A 16,339-nucleotide genomic window follows, 5' to 3' on the forward strand; every position below is an offset into this window, starting at 1 on the left:
TCCACAGGGCGCATAGCCCGAAAGACGCCGGGCAGCGGCGGGGGCTACACCTGCCGCCGGGCATTCCCCCCCCCCGGGGACACCCCCGCCCTGCTCTTCCTTTGCTGCCACGATGCCTTCCCACCACCACCACCCCCTCGCCAGGTTGATGTTGCGCTTGCAGTCCGACCCCCGGGCGGGTGGCCTCGGCAGAGCCAGCGCCGTGCGCTCGGCGGCTGCGATGTGAGTGCTGCCAGAACCAGCCGGGGAAAGGCCAACAGCGCCTGAGGCGCGGGCAGAGGTAGCGGCTGATCTCTTGGCAGATCTGAGAGCGATTTGGCCGCCACAGCCGGGAGGCCGGCCCGGATTATTCATCACGGGCGGACGAACACAATCCCTCCCCCCCCCCCCTCCCCCCCCAGCCCTGGATATTTTGTCCCGGCCGTGCAAACAATATTCAACTTGTATCCTCTTCCGTGAAGGCACCGGGAAGCCGGCGGCTGCCAGGAACAGGCTCCCGTGCAGCGCACGGCAGCGGGATCCTGTTTCCCTCGCAGCCGGCGGAGAGCAGCGGCTCCGCAGGCAGCGGCCGCTTTCCGCCCCCGCCCGGCGGCGGCCCTCGGGGCCCTGCCAGGCCTCCCCGGGCGGGAGTTGACCGCCTCCCGCCTCCCGCCCGCCGGAGGGGCCCCCGGCGTGCAGCCGCTGCTTTGCAAACCGCACGATCGCAGCTCGGGGGAGGGCGGCGCGGCGCTGGCAGACGGCGCTGCCTGCGTCTGCCAAGCCACGGGCACAGCGGGGCTTGGCGGCCTCGGGCGCAGCGCTCCGCTCGCCAGCTAAAGCCCGAATGAAAGCCAGCTCTGCAAAAGCCTCCGGGGGTTTGCCGGGCGCCTGTTTCCCCTTTTTCTTCCCAGCAGCCGCCGGGGAATGGCGGGCCTTTCCCCAGCGGGAATCGCCGGCGTTGCTGGGGGCGAGGGGCCGCGGAGATCCCGAGTTACCTCCGGGACCCCTTTCCGACCCCTCTCCTGCGCGGCTCCCAGCGCGGCAGCGGAGCCGAGAGGAAGCCGGGCTTCCCTCGCTCCCCGTTGGAAACCGCCGCGCAGTGCGAGGCAGCGGCGGCGGGGGAGGGTCTCTTTTCCCCCCCGCCCTCCCCCCCCCCCCTCCGCCACAGCCTCCGGACGCAGGAAACGTCCCCGCTGCGCTCAGCGGCGGGTAGCGGGGACGGCACAGCCCGAGCAGGGCCCCGGGCGCCGCGGTCATCCTTCCCTTCCTCTTCCTTCCCCTTTTCCATCCCTTCTCTTTCCCCTTCCTTCCCCCGCCTCCCCCCCGTCCCTCTCCGGGGGCCACCCCGGGAGCGCACTCAGCCGAGTGCATCGTGCTCTTAAATCAAGCCCGGATATTTAAAGCTTAACTCCCAGTTTATTTTCATCCTAGACCAAAGGCGCTCGCTACTTATTCGGGAAGCTATTCAAATACCTCTCCTGACCGCCCTCCTCCCCCCGCCCCCCGCGAGGCTGGGAACGTTTACTACGGGAGAATTTCACAGGGGTGTTTAATACCGTCGCCCCGGCTCACCAGGACACACCGCGGGAGGCGGTGAGCATTGCCGAGGGCGAGGAGGGCTGTGTGTTTTGAGGTTCTGAAGGGAAAAGACCTCTTTTCACACAGGGAATGGCGGTACTTCACACTCACTTCGTGGTTTATTACTACGGGAGGAATCTGTTTATAGTCAAACCGTATTACATCGGCCCGTATCGATTTTCCAGCAGTACTCCCCACCGATTTAATTGTTTTTAGGAATGTCAATTGCAGCTCTCCTGTTCCCTGAATTCATCAGTGTTAAAATGATAAACCTCATCATCGCTCTAAATCATACCGCAATCTACTCCTCACTTGCTATGTCGTCCTCTCCGCCTCCCTCCCTCCCGCCCCCGCCCCAGCCCGACACACTGACCGGTTCAGGGTCTGTGAAACTTCATCAGCAGTGTACTCCCACCTCTTCCCGATTAACAACCTCTCCACTCCATCTTTTAAGTTTTACTGCCTGAAAATGAATGCTCTGAAGAAATACACCCCTAAATTAGTCACGGTTCCTGGTTTCGGGTTCTACAGCTCAAAATCCCCATTGCAGCGCCAAAGGAGATAAAACCAGAAAAAAAAGCCCTAACAAACCCAACCAAAACCCCAGCCAACCTACCAACAACGGCAACAAAAAACCCCACACAGAGAAGTCATCGAGTCTTTAAAAAATAATTAAGAAGAAAAACAAGCTGAAACTGCGGACAAGGCGCTGGAAACTCCACGCTGCTGCTGCTGCTAGTGGCTGCGCTAATCCCTACAGGCGAGAGCAGATAAATACCTCGCCGGCCGCCTTGCTCTCTGACTCCCCACCAGGCCGCCTCGCCTGACGGCGCGCACACGCGTGGGCAGCCGCGGGAGATCCCGCCTAAGGTCACTGGGCTCCGAGCCGCTCTGCCGTTGCCCCAGGGGACACCGGAGGGTGTATGCGTGTGGGGACACCCGCAGTGTGACCCTCCCGCGGCAGGAACAGGCTCCCGAGGGCCAGCGTGGGGACCGTCCCGGAAAGGCCCCGCGGGAGGCGAGGGTAACGATCAGTCCCCACGGGAGGGGACAGCCGTCGCCAAGCGCCGGTTAGCGCGGTTATTTCGGCAGCTTTTCCTTCTGCGGCTGCTGGGGATCCCCTTGTCCCCTTCACAGCGTGCCCCGCGGGCAAACTCAAGCCGCCACGGCGGTTTGCTCCGTGACACCCTTCGAGCGGGCTCCCTCCCTAACGACTCGGCGCCTTAGTTCCCAGAAACAGTCAAGCGCCTTAATGGCGAGAAATTGAATTTGTGCTACAAAGTTAGCTGCTGTCGCTTGGGGAGGCTCTGCGTGTGTGTATGTGTGTGTAGGGGGATTGTTGGTAAATGAGGTGGGAGATACGAGGCCGGCTGCGAACCTCACACTGTCCGTGTTTGCAGAGACTGGGGATTCGCGGGCGACCCGCTAGTAGGAGGCAGCTTCTCGCCGTCTTGTCTTTTGAATCTCTGTGACTTTTAAGGCGACGGCAACAACCGCCCTGAAGGCAAGTCACCCTGCAAACTCGGGTAGGACCCCCTCGACTACGTAATCCACCCCTGCTGTCTCAGTTTCCACCCAGCCAGGGGATACAAGCACCCTAAAATATCACCCTCACGTAGCGCCGGGGAAAAGCCGAGCCTCTGACCCTTCGCTCCTCTTAGGATCCCCAGAACTCGACTTGATCCCGCTTTTGCTTTCCACTACCCCCTTTGCACGGCATCTCCCCTGCCCCCCGCTTCTCCTCCGAGGGAAGAGCTACCAGCTCCGCACGGCTTCGTAGCTCTCCCGGCGGCCTATAGCGAAGCGCTCCCGGGAGGTCTGCGAAGCCGTGCGGAGCCACGAGCCACGGAGACACCGGGATGCGCTGGGGCATTTCGCATCTCGCTCCCCTCTGCCCGGGGTCGAGAGAGTGGCGGCCGGAGAAAAGTCGCGATGTGTTTGCACGACAGGCACGACCTTGCTCTGCCGTCTCCCGCGGGCAGCCCTCGGCTGCTGTGTATTTTGTTATCAAATCAATTAAGCTGCCTCTCTCGTATTAAAAGGGGAGAGGGAGGGGAAGGCGGCGGAGGAGGAGGGGGTTTGGATTAAAACTGTCGCCACTCCTTTGACATCGTCTCACCAAAGCAAAGAGCTCCTCCTATTGGGCAAATGTTTTCTTGTCGGATGGGAACCATCCCCCCCCCCCTTCAGCACGCAAGCGATTTAATTTGATCATTGTATGTTGTATTACGTGGCTTTATATTATTCTACGTTATTGTTTTATTTTATTTTATATGTCGGCTGTCCCTGCACCAGCAACAACGTTAGGCACCTGCTTCAAATTCTCTGATCTGATCTGCTTCTCTGTCAGTATCTGTCGCCCCTGGTGCCGGGGAGGCCTGGTCCAAAACTGATTCCAAATCGGTGAATTCTTCCTATATCACGGGATGGGGCCCAGACCCGGTAACACTAACGGTGTCCGACAATACTTAACACCTTGTAACTAACATTTAGCGGATGCTGTATTTCTTGACTTGATCCAAAGTCTCCCACAGTCTGCAGAAATCAGTGTCCTGGTCACTGGAAAGATTTACGCTAGGCTCTCAGAGGCTATCAGATCAGCTCTGATGCAGGCTAATTTCATGTCCAGGTCATGTCCAGGATGTCCTGAAACTTTTTTAAAATGCATAGTTTCTGTTAGATGAGCTAAGGTGAACTAGGTAGCCTAGTTTAATCACAACTGATATATTTTTGGGAAACCTTGGCAGAAGAACCTAAGTATTTGATGAGCAAAGAGATTCTCTCAGAGCCTCGTGATTTGCTGGGAAGCGCTCTTCTGAATGCAGTAGCTGGCTGGAAGCATTGATCTGTCTGCCAGAGGAGAGTTCCTGGGCAGCCCGCCCTGCAAAGAGCTGGGCTGCTGGATTTCAAGCAGGGGCTTTTGCTCTTTCTGTTTAAATAAGCTCTGCTCTGCCTCTCTAGTTGCTACCAATGACTTAAGACTGTACTCTCCTAAATAGTGGTACATCATATTTGGTTCTTTTATAGTAGTGTAAAGAGGATCACAATCTCCCCAGTCACAGGATGCTATCTATGGGTGGCAGGAAAGGTATTTGTTCTCTCTCCCTCCTAGCTGATGTAATCTCACCAGGGGGACCGAGCCCTGTAACTTGGCTACTTGAATTCCAAGGTGTTCTGCAAGATGGACCCTGACTTCTTTTCCTACCATGCCTTTCCCCAAGATATAGGACTGCTTACCTCAACAACCTGCCCCCCTTCTTTCACTCATTTGCTTCCCGGGAGCTGCAGACAGTGTGTCACTTGGATATCCCTTCTGCTTTGGCATGCCACTGGGGGAAGGAAGAGTTGTATGGAGGGTGCAGAGCTCTTGCAGCTCCCTGCTGCTCAGACAGGGAAAGTAGCTGGCAGCTCCAAGAAGAATAGGATCTTGGTGGGGGGAGTTTGAGGAAGGCAGAGGGGAAGTTGGTGTGCAGCGAGGCTGAGCATTACAGAGCAAGGTGAAATGATGTGAAAGCTCCAAGCAGGTGTAAGATGGGTATTGCTCATGCCTGTGTCACATCAACTGGCACCTAGTCAGCAAGAGCTGTGCACATTTGGAACTGTGATACTGCTGGGATAGCAGATACTGACATCAGGAGAAAAATGATGGTGCTCTTGCTGCTGTTGTAAGTGCTCTGAAGACAAAGTCCAGTGCACTGGATAGATGTCTTATGGAAGATGCTTTCAGAAATAGCCGCTGGTAATGAAATCCTTAATTTCTGGGCACTCAGCTACACCTTGTTTGCAAAAGCAGGTGCACTTGCAATCAGCAGCTGTTAAAAAAAATCCTAGCTTAATTCTGGTTGGCTAAAAATGGATAAAAATCATAAGACACGCAGGTGCAGTGGTGTTGAAGAATGGTGAAAACTGTGAGCAGAGGGTGCACTTTTAAGATATTTTCTACTCTTCTTTATGATGTGTTTACGCATTTTAGTATAACTTTGTTACCTGTGCCAAGTAAAGTTGATTTGTATTGTTTAATCCATGACTACACTCTCTCAGGGCATGTGCTCTTCCCACCCAGTCCTGTAGCAGCCTGGAGCTTCAGGAGGTGCCAGGGCCAGAGGTGCCAAGGCAGAGCGTAATGGCAAAAAAAGCACTCTTACGTATTCACACCAACATGAGAAGAGAAGTGGGAGGGGGAAAAACTTAGTGAAGCCAGTAGCTGTGACCTCAAAGTTTCAACAAACCAAAAATTTGGAAAGAATGACAACAGAGTATTATTTTGTTATGTTTTCATGGTCACTCCTTACTGCCACTCTTATCTTCTCTCAAAATTCACTGAGAAGGTTCCAAAAAAGTGTCTCATCTCTACTGGGCACTACTCAAACCATATAAATCACCAGTGATGTTGCCAGTGTAGTCCTCAAGCGAGCCCTTGCAATCCATGAGGTGATTCCACCTTCCCCACGTTACATCAGCTGCCTCCCCCACCCACAACCCACACACCTCCTCCCTCCGTCCTCACACGAGGCTGCATAACCCCACGCTTGAATCTTGCCGTGTGGTTTGCAAGAGAAGCGGTCCTGCGGCATCCTGGGAAGCAGCTGGTGTTCAGAGGCTGTGGCCTCAGCAGCTGGTGGAAGAGTGCTGTGTAAAGAGGAACGTGGCTGATGCAAACCTTCTGTTTGCTTGCAAGCGGGAACGGATCGTCGGAGAGTTCATGGTTTTGAGGAGTTCTCGCCCGCTTCCTGTGCGAGGGTGGGAGTTAGGCGGCGCACCAAGGAAGAACGGTCTCGCGTTTTGTTTTCTTGGCAGAAGTTTGCGTGCAGGGTTTAGGTTAAAGGTTTTGAGTGGGAAGGGAGAGAGGAAACCCGTGGGTTCTAGAAGTCGATGGGGTGACGTGCCAAAGGTGAAATTGTGGTTAAGGGCTTCAAAGCCCAAGCCAGTCCCTTTGCTAGGGAATTCATGGCTTTCTGATGTTTTTTTGTCGGTGGGATGTGCTGTGAGCAACTTCAACGGATTTTTAACAGTATTTTTGATTTGGTGGGCTTTCAGTACAAACATTGACAGATGGCATGTGTAGCTCGTGTTTTCATCTCTGTTCCTCCCATAGCGTCTTGCACACCTTCACATATCATAGAATCATAGAATCATAGAATGGTAGGGGTTGGAAGGGACCTTTAGAGATCATCTAGTCCAACCCCCCTGCAGAAGCAGGTTCACCTAGATCAGGTCGCATAGGAACATGTCCAGGCAGGTCTTGAAGACCTCCAAGGAAGGAGACTCCACAACCCCCCTGGGCAGCCTGTGCCACTGCTCCCTCACCCTCACAGTGAAATAGTTTTTTCTTATGTTTAAGTGGAACTTTTTGTGTTCCAGCTTCATCCCATTACCCCTTGCCCTGTTACTATCTACTACAGAAAAAAGGAATGTCCCAACCTCCTGACACCCACCCTTTAGATATTTATAAATGTTAATAAGATCTCCCTTCAGTCTCCTCTTCTCCAGACTAAACAGCCCCAGTTCCCGCAGCCTTTCCTCGTATGAAAGATGTTCCAGTCCCCTGATCATCTTTTTGGCCCTGCACTGGACTCTCTCCAGCACTTCCCTGTTCCTCTTGAGCTGAGGAGCCCAGAACTGGACACAGTACTCCAGACGAGGCCTCACCAGGGCAGAGTACAGGGGGAGAAGAACCTCTCTTGACCTGCTGGCCACACTCTTCTTGATGCGTCCCTGAGGTTCCTCTCTGCCCAACTCTCAAGCCGGTCAAGATCCCACTGAATGGCAGCACAGCCTTCTGGGGAATCAGCCAGTCCTCCCAGTTTGGTGTCATCAGCAAACTTGCTGAGGGTACACTCTGTCCCTTCATCCAGGTCATTGATGAAGATGTTGAACAGTACTGGCCCCAGAACTGATGCCTGAGGAACTCCACTGGCCACAGGCCTCCAACTCAACTCTGTGCCATTGATCACCACCCTCTGGGCTCTGTCATTCAGACAGCTCTCGATCCACCTCACTGTCTACTCATCCAAGCCACACTGCCTGAGCTTTCTGATGAGTATGTTATGGGAGACAGTGTCAAAAGCCTTGCTGAAGTCAAGGTAGATGATATCTGCTACTCTCCCCTCATCTAGCCAGCTGGTTATGCACTCATAGAAGGATATCAGGTTAGTCACCTCACTTTCTGTATGACCTCTTTACTCGACTCCCCTGTCTCCTTTTCCAGAACATTTTCTGGATTAATTCTATATTCTGATTTTCCTAGAGTCCAGACTAACCCTTTTCCCCTGTTTTCTGACTCTTTGGTGGGCCCTTTCACTGCTTTTTCATACAGCATCATTGGAGATGGCTGTGAGTTGATACATATGGTCACAGAGGGGCAAAAAAAAAAGTGTCAAGGGAGCAGGGAAGGAGAAACGGGATATATATGTGATAGTAAGGAGGGGCAGCATGAGAATGAGTGGTAAAGATATTGATATGTAGGTGGGGGCTTGTTACAATGAGAGTTTGTAGGACTGACAAGCTTGAAGGAGCAAAGGATACATCAGAGAACTGGCTCCATAGCCAGTCTGAGGCAGAGCACAGAGAAACAGAGAAACTGTGTGTTGACAAAGCCTTTAGAACCCTTCACGTAGGGTGTCCCTTCCTTTCCATGCTGCCCCAGACAACCTCACTGCTGCAGCTGCGCTGCCTCTCCTCTGCCCCTGCCAGCTGAGCCGACTGTCACTCAGCTAAACAAATATGCTGAGGGGAGAGACTGAGGGAACAGAAACAGGACTGGGTTCCTGGTGGGAGTAAAAGCCCAGGAGCCTGTACTCTGTCAGAGGCATGTCTCAGAAGGAGCCCCTGGCTCTTGCCTCAGCTTTGTGGTGCAGTGGAGGCTGGTGCACACTGGCACAGTGATGCAGCTCCTTTGGCCCAAGCTGAGCGCAGAAGAGTGAAAGGTGACACAGGCGAGATATCAGCAAGGAGAGCTGCTCAAACACTGCTGATCTGGTGCAGTATCTCAGGGCCCGAGGCCAGGCTTGGTTCTTTCCTCCTCTACTGCAGAGATGCCGGATCACTTGGGGCTTAGCAGGGCTTAACCACTTAAACACACCCAATGCTCAGCCACTTGCTTGTCACATCATGTGCGTGCGCACGCACACACTTATCCCACGCATCTCACTCCCTTGTTACTTCGAAAATCCACCTCCATAATTTCTATTATCAGGTGAACAATGGGAGAGGTGGAAGGCTTTTAACCTCACCTTACTGGCAAATCCAACCACTCCTGTTGGCATAACTCGAATCTGTCACCCGGAGCAGGAGGAATAACTTGTGCTGCCTGAGGTTTCCAAGGGACAAAGCAGCAGAAACCTCGAGGTGTCATCAGATCTTCCTTCTGTAGAGTCTGGTATTTATAATTATCTGAAAATAAATGTGAGAAGAAATAAGCAACATTTAGAAATCGGTAGATATGCCAGAAAACAATGTGTTAACCCCTTTCTGCCTTATGCAAGAGCTAGTCTTTAAAATCTGGAGATTAAATTATACCATGAAAGTTTGATACAGAGAGATTTGATTCTTGTTTTGGCTGCGAATTCTGAACCAGCTTGAACTATGGCTTCAATACTGACATCCTGTCTTGTATTATATTGAGTGCAGTTTATTTTTGCTAGTATGCACACCAGCTTCCCCTGATCTGAATCCCTGCCGTAAGAAATCACTGACATCCCATCGAAACACCATGGAAAGTGTTTGGTCACTGCTTGAGAAGTATGTCAAATGGATAATACAACCAAAAATGGGATGTGGAAAAGGAAGGATTTAGTATAGAAACCAGGCTCTGAATCCTCTCGATTACAGAAGCGCAGGAAGCAAGATTCAGGCCTTGCTTTGCACTGGCATATGCCCCTCTGAAATTACTGTGCCTTTTTTGTGGTGCAAGCCTTCTGGAGGAACTGATCCAAGCTTTTGAGCAACAGGCTGTGTGTTATCAGCATCATAGGGTGCCTGGTTTGTTTATACAGCTCCTAATGGAGGTGATGGATTAGCCACTCTTTTTTTCACCTTACTGATACTAAAAATGTTTCTGGCATCAACTTAAAAGAAGAAACTGTGTATTTGCTTCCATCTTCAGTGTTTTGAGTCATGGCCAGGCAAAACATAGGTGTAAGCTGAGTTACAATAATGTAAATGTTTGTGGCAAAAAATGGGGGAAATAATTTTGCCGCTCTCTTAACAGCTTAATTTTGCTGTTTACTTTAGCCTGTATGGGAAAGGTGAGAGGGCTGGCAGGGTTCAGTTAAGCATTATTTTAAATGTCACATTCAAAAAATTGTGAAGCTTCACCAAGTTGTGGAAGATAAGGCTTTCCTTTGTCAGCAATTCTTACTGAAGACGAACTTTAATGGTATTCATGTCTAAAAATACTTAAAAATCTGCTTCTTGGGGAAGAATATAGACTCCAGGCACCTGACCACAACAGTAAATTGCTGTCAGTGACACAGGCTATGCATATTTAGGGGACTCAGCTTTGCCTTCTCCTTGACAGGGTAGTGGGTTGCCTTGGGGTTCATCTGCTCATATCACTGTCATCTGTCATGACATATTTATATGGAACCCAGCTGCAGAAGCTTACACTAAGTAAGAAAAAAGATAAAAATAATTGGTTGATGTTTATGTCGTTCCTTAGGCTACACCTGCACAGTCCTTTTCAGGGCTCCCTATCTGAAGAATCATTAACCTTACATATATATACTGTCCTGTATCTTAAGTAATATGCTCTTCTACTGTTAACCTTTAAATAATGCAAGTGCAGAAAAAGCCTCCTCACTACTGAGCACCTCCCAGTAAAATTTGGCTGCGGTTTAATGTCAATACTAAAAGCATCATAACACTTTAGTGAACTTGTTTCTGAGGTGAGATTGATTCCCTTAGATTTGCTTGGAGATTAGACATCTTTTCAACCTGAGAATTTTAGGAGCTGCTGTTGGAGCCAGCAGTCTGACGGTGATGAAGATTTTTGTACTGGAGCTGAGCTTTTTCTGGGCCTGGCTCAAAACACCCAAGAAAAATTTGTGTCCCACCACATGCATCTGCTTCAGACTCAGTTCCTGCATTTGGGGATTCCTGGCAATGTAGGCATTGTAATGATGGGCACTGCCTCCTCCAGCACTGGGGCAGGAGAGGTCACCTTGATCCTGCCCTAGCTCCCCATGAAGCAGCACACTAAGGGCTCAGCAAAGAGCAGTGAGGATGTTGGTACTATACTGTGTATAGGAGTTATCCCAGAGAAGAGAGGGGAGCACAGACTGAGTAAAGCATATAACAGTGGCTGGTTCCCTCTTAAGTGGTGCCCAAAAGGATTTAGGCTGAATAAAGCCAGATGACTGCAGTAACCACAATAACAAAGCCATGATCATTGATTTCAGTATCCCCAACACAGATCTGTGTCTTAAATGTAATCATTGACTTGACTGATACAGTTAGAGGGAAAATGAAGTGTTTGCCCACCGTCTTCCATTTAAGAGATTGATTAAACTGAAATGGGTAGCTATGGAAATAGGTAGAAGAGGATGCCTGTGTGTATGACAGGTGAGAGAAACCGCATGGACAGCTTCAGGAAAGTCAGCAAGCAAGCAGTAAACGTAACACCACTTGTAGCAGGACTGAGAAAACTCTCAGAGAATGTGCTCTGGAGTTAAAATGCTTACAGAAAAAAAGTCAAGGATGTGGGCAAAGAAATTACCTCTCCTTGTTTGATTCCTTCTGCATTCTGGGAATCAAGCATTTGCAAATAAACAGGGTTGCATCGAAGAAATAACTCACTGCTTCCGATTTCTAACAGAAATGAATGGTACATTTTAGGCCTGCCGCCCATCAAAAAGGGCAACTATGCACTGAAAAAGGTGCAAAAATATCAACACACTTTCAAGGAAAGAAAATTGTCTATGTTCCTTTTTGATAACTACTGAGTTGGATTTTCTATGGTACCTTGCCTCTGGTTCTGCCAGGAAACAGCAGTAGAAAAATCTTGCAGGTTAGCAACATGGCAAAATGCCTCTATGGTCTTATGGTCTTGCAAATGCTGACCCCCTGTCTGTTCTAGAGAAGTGGCTTCAGAGTACTGCTGCGTCCAGGGCACTCTGAGCCAGCGCAAGCTCCCATGCGCGTGGGGCTCTGGCTGCTGCTGGCTGGTCTCAGCTCTGCCTTGGCTTCCTGTGCTCCCCGTGGAGTTAGTACCATCAGCAGTGCTGGCAGAGCCTCAGCGTGGTTATGTACTTAGGTGATATGGTCTGTATGTAACAAATGCTATACGTGAATGGTCCGTTACTAGGATTGGGGAAGGTTTAAAGCGAGGGTCTGAAAAGAGCATGTCCCCCTGACATAGAGAATCACATAGCAAAAGCTTTATAAAAGAAAGCCCCATTTCCCCGAAACACAATTTCAGATCTATTGTTAGAGAGTAAAAAAGGCAATAATTACGATTGGAGACCAATTGTGCTCTATTGCCAGGGAAGATAATTCTCACCACAGATACAAAGCTAAGCTCTATTTTTATTCCATCTTGTCTTTTTTTCAGCTTGCTGAAAAACTCAGAGAAGGACAGGTGACAAACAGAATTCAGAGCTGTCCAAGTAAAGTTACTTTTGAGCAAAACATAGTCCATCAGGATACCATTTATGGTGTCTATTTTAGTAAAAGTCCTCAAGCTACAGTTCTTTGGGATTAAAATAAATATTGATATAATGCATAGCATAGGCAGCTGGTTTCTGGATTGTACTGTGCAACCATCTATCACTGTAAGTACTTTTTAATGTAAAAATGAAATACACATTCTGCTGTGGCTACTTATGTTTTATACGAGATTGTTTTGTTTGTTTTTAACCATATCGTGTTAGATGGGGAACACAAATTGACTGTCAAAGGGTGATGTGGTGTGTATGTCTTTTGCTACTGCTAGCCTGAATGACTCCTTGTGTGAAATTGTATTAGATCAGACCATATTGTGCTTGGTGCATGTCATCAGCGCCTACAAAACAAGATAGGCCACAGACTGGCTGAAGTGCAGTGCCAGAGCCTGCAGGGGTGACACAGCCATTTGGGAGTCCTGACCCATTCATTGCTGCACATTGACCAGGAGGCTTCAGTCCAGTGCCTGCCTACCAGGGGAGTTCAGTGACTTGTTCATTGTGCTCATTGCCCAATCTCATACATTAGTGGGCTCTTCAGACTTGACTCCTCTCCTTGAAACAAAATGAATAGGGTCACTCTAAGTGTATCCAAACATTATTTTTCTCCGAAGTGAAAATGTACAAAAAAGCACTACCACAAAGCAGAAAAGCTCAGGAGAAGAGATGAACTAGAAATATAGCTGTTAGATGAGCTGAAACCTACATTTGTGTAGAATACATGTGTTTTAGAATATAACAACCCACGATTCTGGCCCAGAAATAAAGAAGGAGGAAGCCCTGGTTTCCTCTAGCATCAGCATCAGCCAGAGCAAACCACAGCAGGATCAGCATTGGTGAGGTGCAATGACACTTCAGAGAGATGGGGGAGCAGATTTAGGGGGCTGCACGATCAGCATGACACCTACACAGAACTTTCCAGAAGTACAGGTGAGAGACAGTAGAGGCAGGTTTAGGTGGCTGGGATATCCAGGAACTGACAAGCATCTCAAAGGAGTCTTATTAACATTTATGGAGATCTTATTAACATTTATAAATATCTAAAGGGTGGGTGTCAGGAGGTTGGGACATCCCTTTTTTCTATAGTAGAGAGTAACAGGACAAGGGGTAATGGGATGAAGCTGGAACACAAAACTTTCCACTTAAAGATAAGAAAAAACTGTTTCACTGTGAGGGTGAGGGAGCCCTGGCACAGGCTGCCCAGAGGGGTTGTGGAGTCTCCTTCCTTGGAGGTCTTTAAGACCCTCCTGGACATGTTCCTATGCGACCTGATCTGGGTGAACCTGCTTCTGCAGGGATATTGGACTAGATGATCTCTAAAAGTCCCTTTCAACCCCTGCCATTCTATGATTCTATGAGTCATCTGTACCACCTTGCATGTTGGGGAAACAAGCTTTCTTCAGCATTTAGGACAACTGCACGGGCATCTTCACCAACCCTTGAGGGCTACTTTGCTTCTCTAAGTTAGAAAAACAATATAAGTATTATTTCACTGGATTTATTATTTTTTTCTTTGAGAGAGGGAAGTAGAACACGTTTCTTCCTTTCCTGACTGGTACAGAAAGACTGTTTTCTAATCACCATTTGACAAAAAAATGGAAGAGCAAATGACCTACGTTTTCCCACTGCAATGTTCTTTGTTTCCTTTTATACCTTTCTGTCTGAAAAGCACTCATATCCCCCTGCCCCCTATTTCCCAAGGTTTTCCTGGTGATTGTGTGTTATTGTGGGGATTAAGGCAGGGGAAGCTTGAAAGCAGCAGAGAAGCCTGCAGGCTCTGTCGGGTATGAGGGATGGGCTGTCATCCCTCACACCTCCTTGTTGCAAATCCCATTTGGTGATGTGCTAGTGAAAAGAAAACCTGCCCTTTGCAAGTGTTTGGATCAGTCAGGGGAGAAAAGTGCCTGTGTCAGGGTAAGTTTTAGCAATAGAAGGGACTGACTTTTCTCCCATGCTAGGCAACCCCCTCCTCCAGCCGATGAGAGCCTTCTTGAGAGCTTTCTCCACTGTTTCTTCCTGCTCTGGGCTTGGCTTTCCTATCCACAGCATCTTCCACGCCAGAAAAAGGGCTTGGGTGGGCATCCTGTTCCACCCCTCAGTCCTGCTGCCTGCTGAGATGAGACCTATGGGAGAGCAAGGTCTCAGCAGAGGCGGCTGGACCCAGGCTGAAAACCTAAATGCTGCAAAGAAGAAAACTCTCCTTTACTGTGAAAAACCTGCCCATTGGGTCCCATCCTCCCTCTTCCAGCATCATTGGGAGCTTGGCCTTTGATTTGGATGAGCCTACAGTTTTCTGAGCTCTTTCTATTAAGTTCAGGCTAGTTAGGGATAGTCCCCTCCATTGTAATAGTCCATCCCGGCTGACAGACTATGCAGGAGCAGGTTTCCCTTTGTGCAGGCTTGTGATTTACAGCTCTTCAAGGCGACTTACTACCAATGCTCTTTAGCAAATTAATTTTTTTTTTCCCACAAGCCAGTTGCTAAGGGCATTTACTACTTGCTATTCATGCCATGTGGTTGGTCACTGTATCCCAAGGTATTGTCCCTGTTCCCTGGAGCCAGCTCCACCTCAGCTCTGCAAACCGGAACCCCCTCTCCGCTTGCAGATTGTCCCCAAATGTATGGAATTGTTCCTTGAATCCATTGTGCTCACCAGGAAAATAAAAAAAACAGAAACAATTTCCAAAACATCTGCAGAGCTGCTTCTGATACAAAGGCTCTCACAGGCATGGGGTCATAGCAGTGCATTTTATTTCCTACAAGCACTCTAGGGAATAAAAACCTGATGTACCTGGGAACTGGCGAATCATATAGTTAAATTATTATTACCAATCTCCAAATAAATATAAAATAAAAGAGACTGCAAATAACAGCAAAACTAACGAGGAGGCTGATTCCTGAGACTGAAGTGAAAGCTATTCTGTAACATTCACCTTGCTGACATAGAACTGGAGAGTGACGCTAAAAACTAAACCTCCTTCCCAGCCAGCACAAACCATTTAATAGTATGTTACACAGACTTCCTGAAATAGCTGCCCCCTGATTCCTCAGCTGTGCTGGGGAGGAGGTAGGAGGGAGTACACGAGGATGGTAAATGCCACCGCAGGCTCCCCTACGCAGGCACCCCCATCGATGCCAATTTTTGATCCAGCAGCACAGGGCGGATTAGCAGCGGAAGATTAATTCCTTCCTGTCATCTCCCCGGGGAGGTTAAATGATCTCAGGAGCAATTTCTCTTGCTGGGAACACTGTAATCCCGGAGCAGACTGCTAACTGCTATGGTTTATGTGGGGCTGTAATGATGGCGAGGAGGTTCCAGGTTTGGAGAAGGGTCATCGGCCAAAGAGATGTTTATTTAATTAAATGGTGATTCCTTGCAACCCTTCTCTTATGTGAAACCTGTAGCTCACAGGAACTATTTGAGCCATTTTTAAAATGTCTAAAGGATAAAAACCTTAAATAATTAAAAAGAGAATGGTACTGAGTATGAGCAGTTGAACATGAAGCATGAACTTGTCCTTGGCAATGCATGCTACCCATCTGAGTCCTTACCCCACTTAGCCAACACAGACACTTGAGAATGAAATTGTGATTTAAATTTTTTGGCCTGCTCATACAATCTCTCTGCACCCATGGATTCCCGATGGTATGATCCTCTGTAGCCTGCCACACCAAACTGTTCTGAGCCTGGTCTCCAACCTGTGCTAGAAGATGGCCCAGAAGAGACCAGATCAGCTGATACTTGCAGGCAGTTTTGTGGCACCTCTGCTCCTGCTCTCCCTTACTCTTGATACAGGAGGCAGCCTTACTGTAGGGAAGAAGATGTGGGAATATTCCCAATTGCAGATTCAGGGATAAGAGTTAAAAACTTGTCATGGTGTTGTCCTGTCCACCCTCGGGCTATGAGGTGCCCCTTTCTCCAGGCCATTTTTGAGTGGCGAGGAGCACACTGGCACATCATTTCTTTCCAGCTCAGTGAGCTACAGGTGGGGCTTCCCGGCCCCAGAGCACTCACTTGCAGGCACAACTAAAACATGGACTGAGAAGTGATTAGGGAGGAAGAGTTGAGGAGTTAGAAGATGAGAGGAAGGCTTCCGGTAACCATGAGTTTGAAAGGGAGTCTC

Source organism: Colius striatus, chromosome 1 (assembly GCF_028858725.1).
Source record: "Colius striatus isolate bColStr4 chromosome 1, bColStr4.1.hap1, whole genome shotgun sequence".
Taxonomy (NCBI): domain Eukaryota; kingdom Metazoa; phylum Chordata; class Aves; order Coliiformes; family Coliidae; genus Colius; species Colius striatus.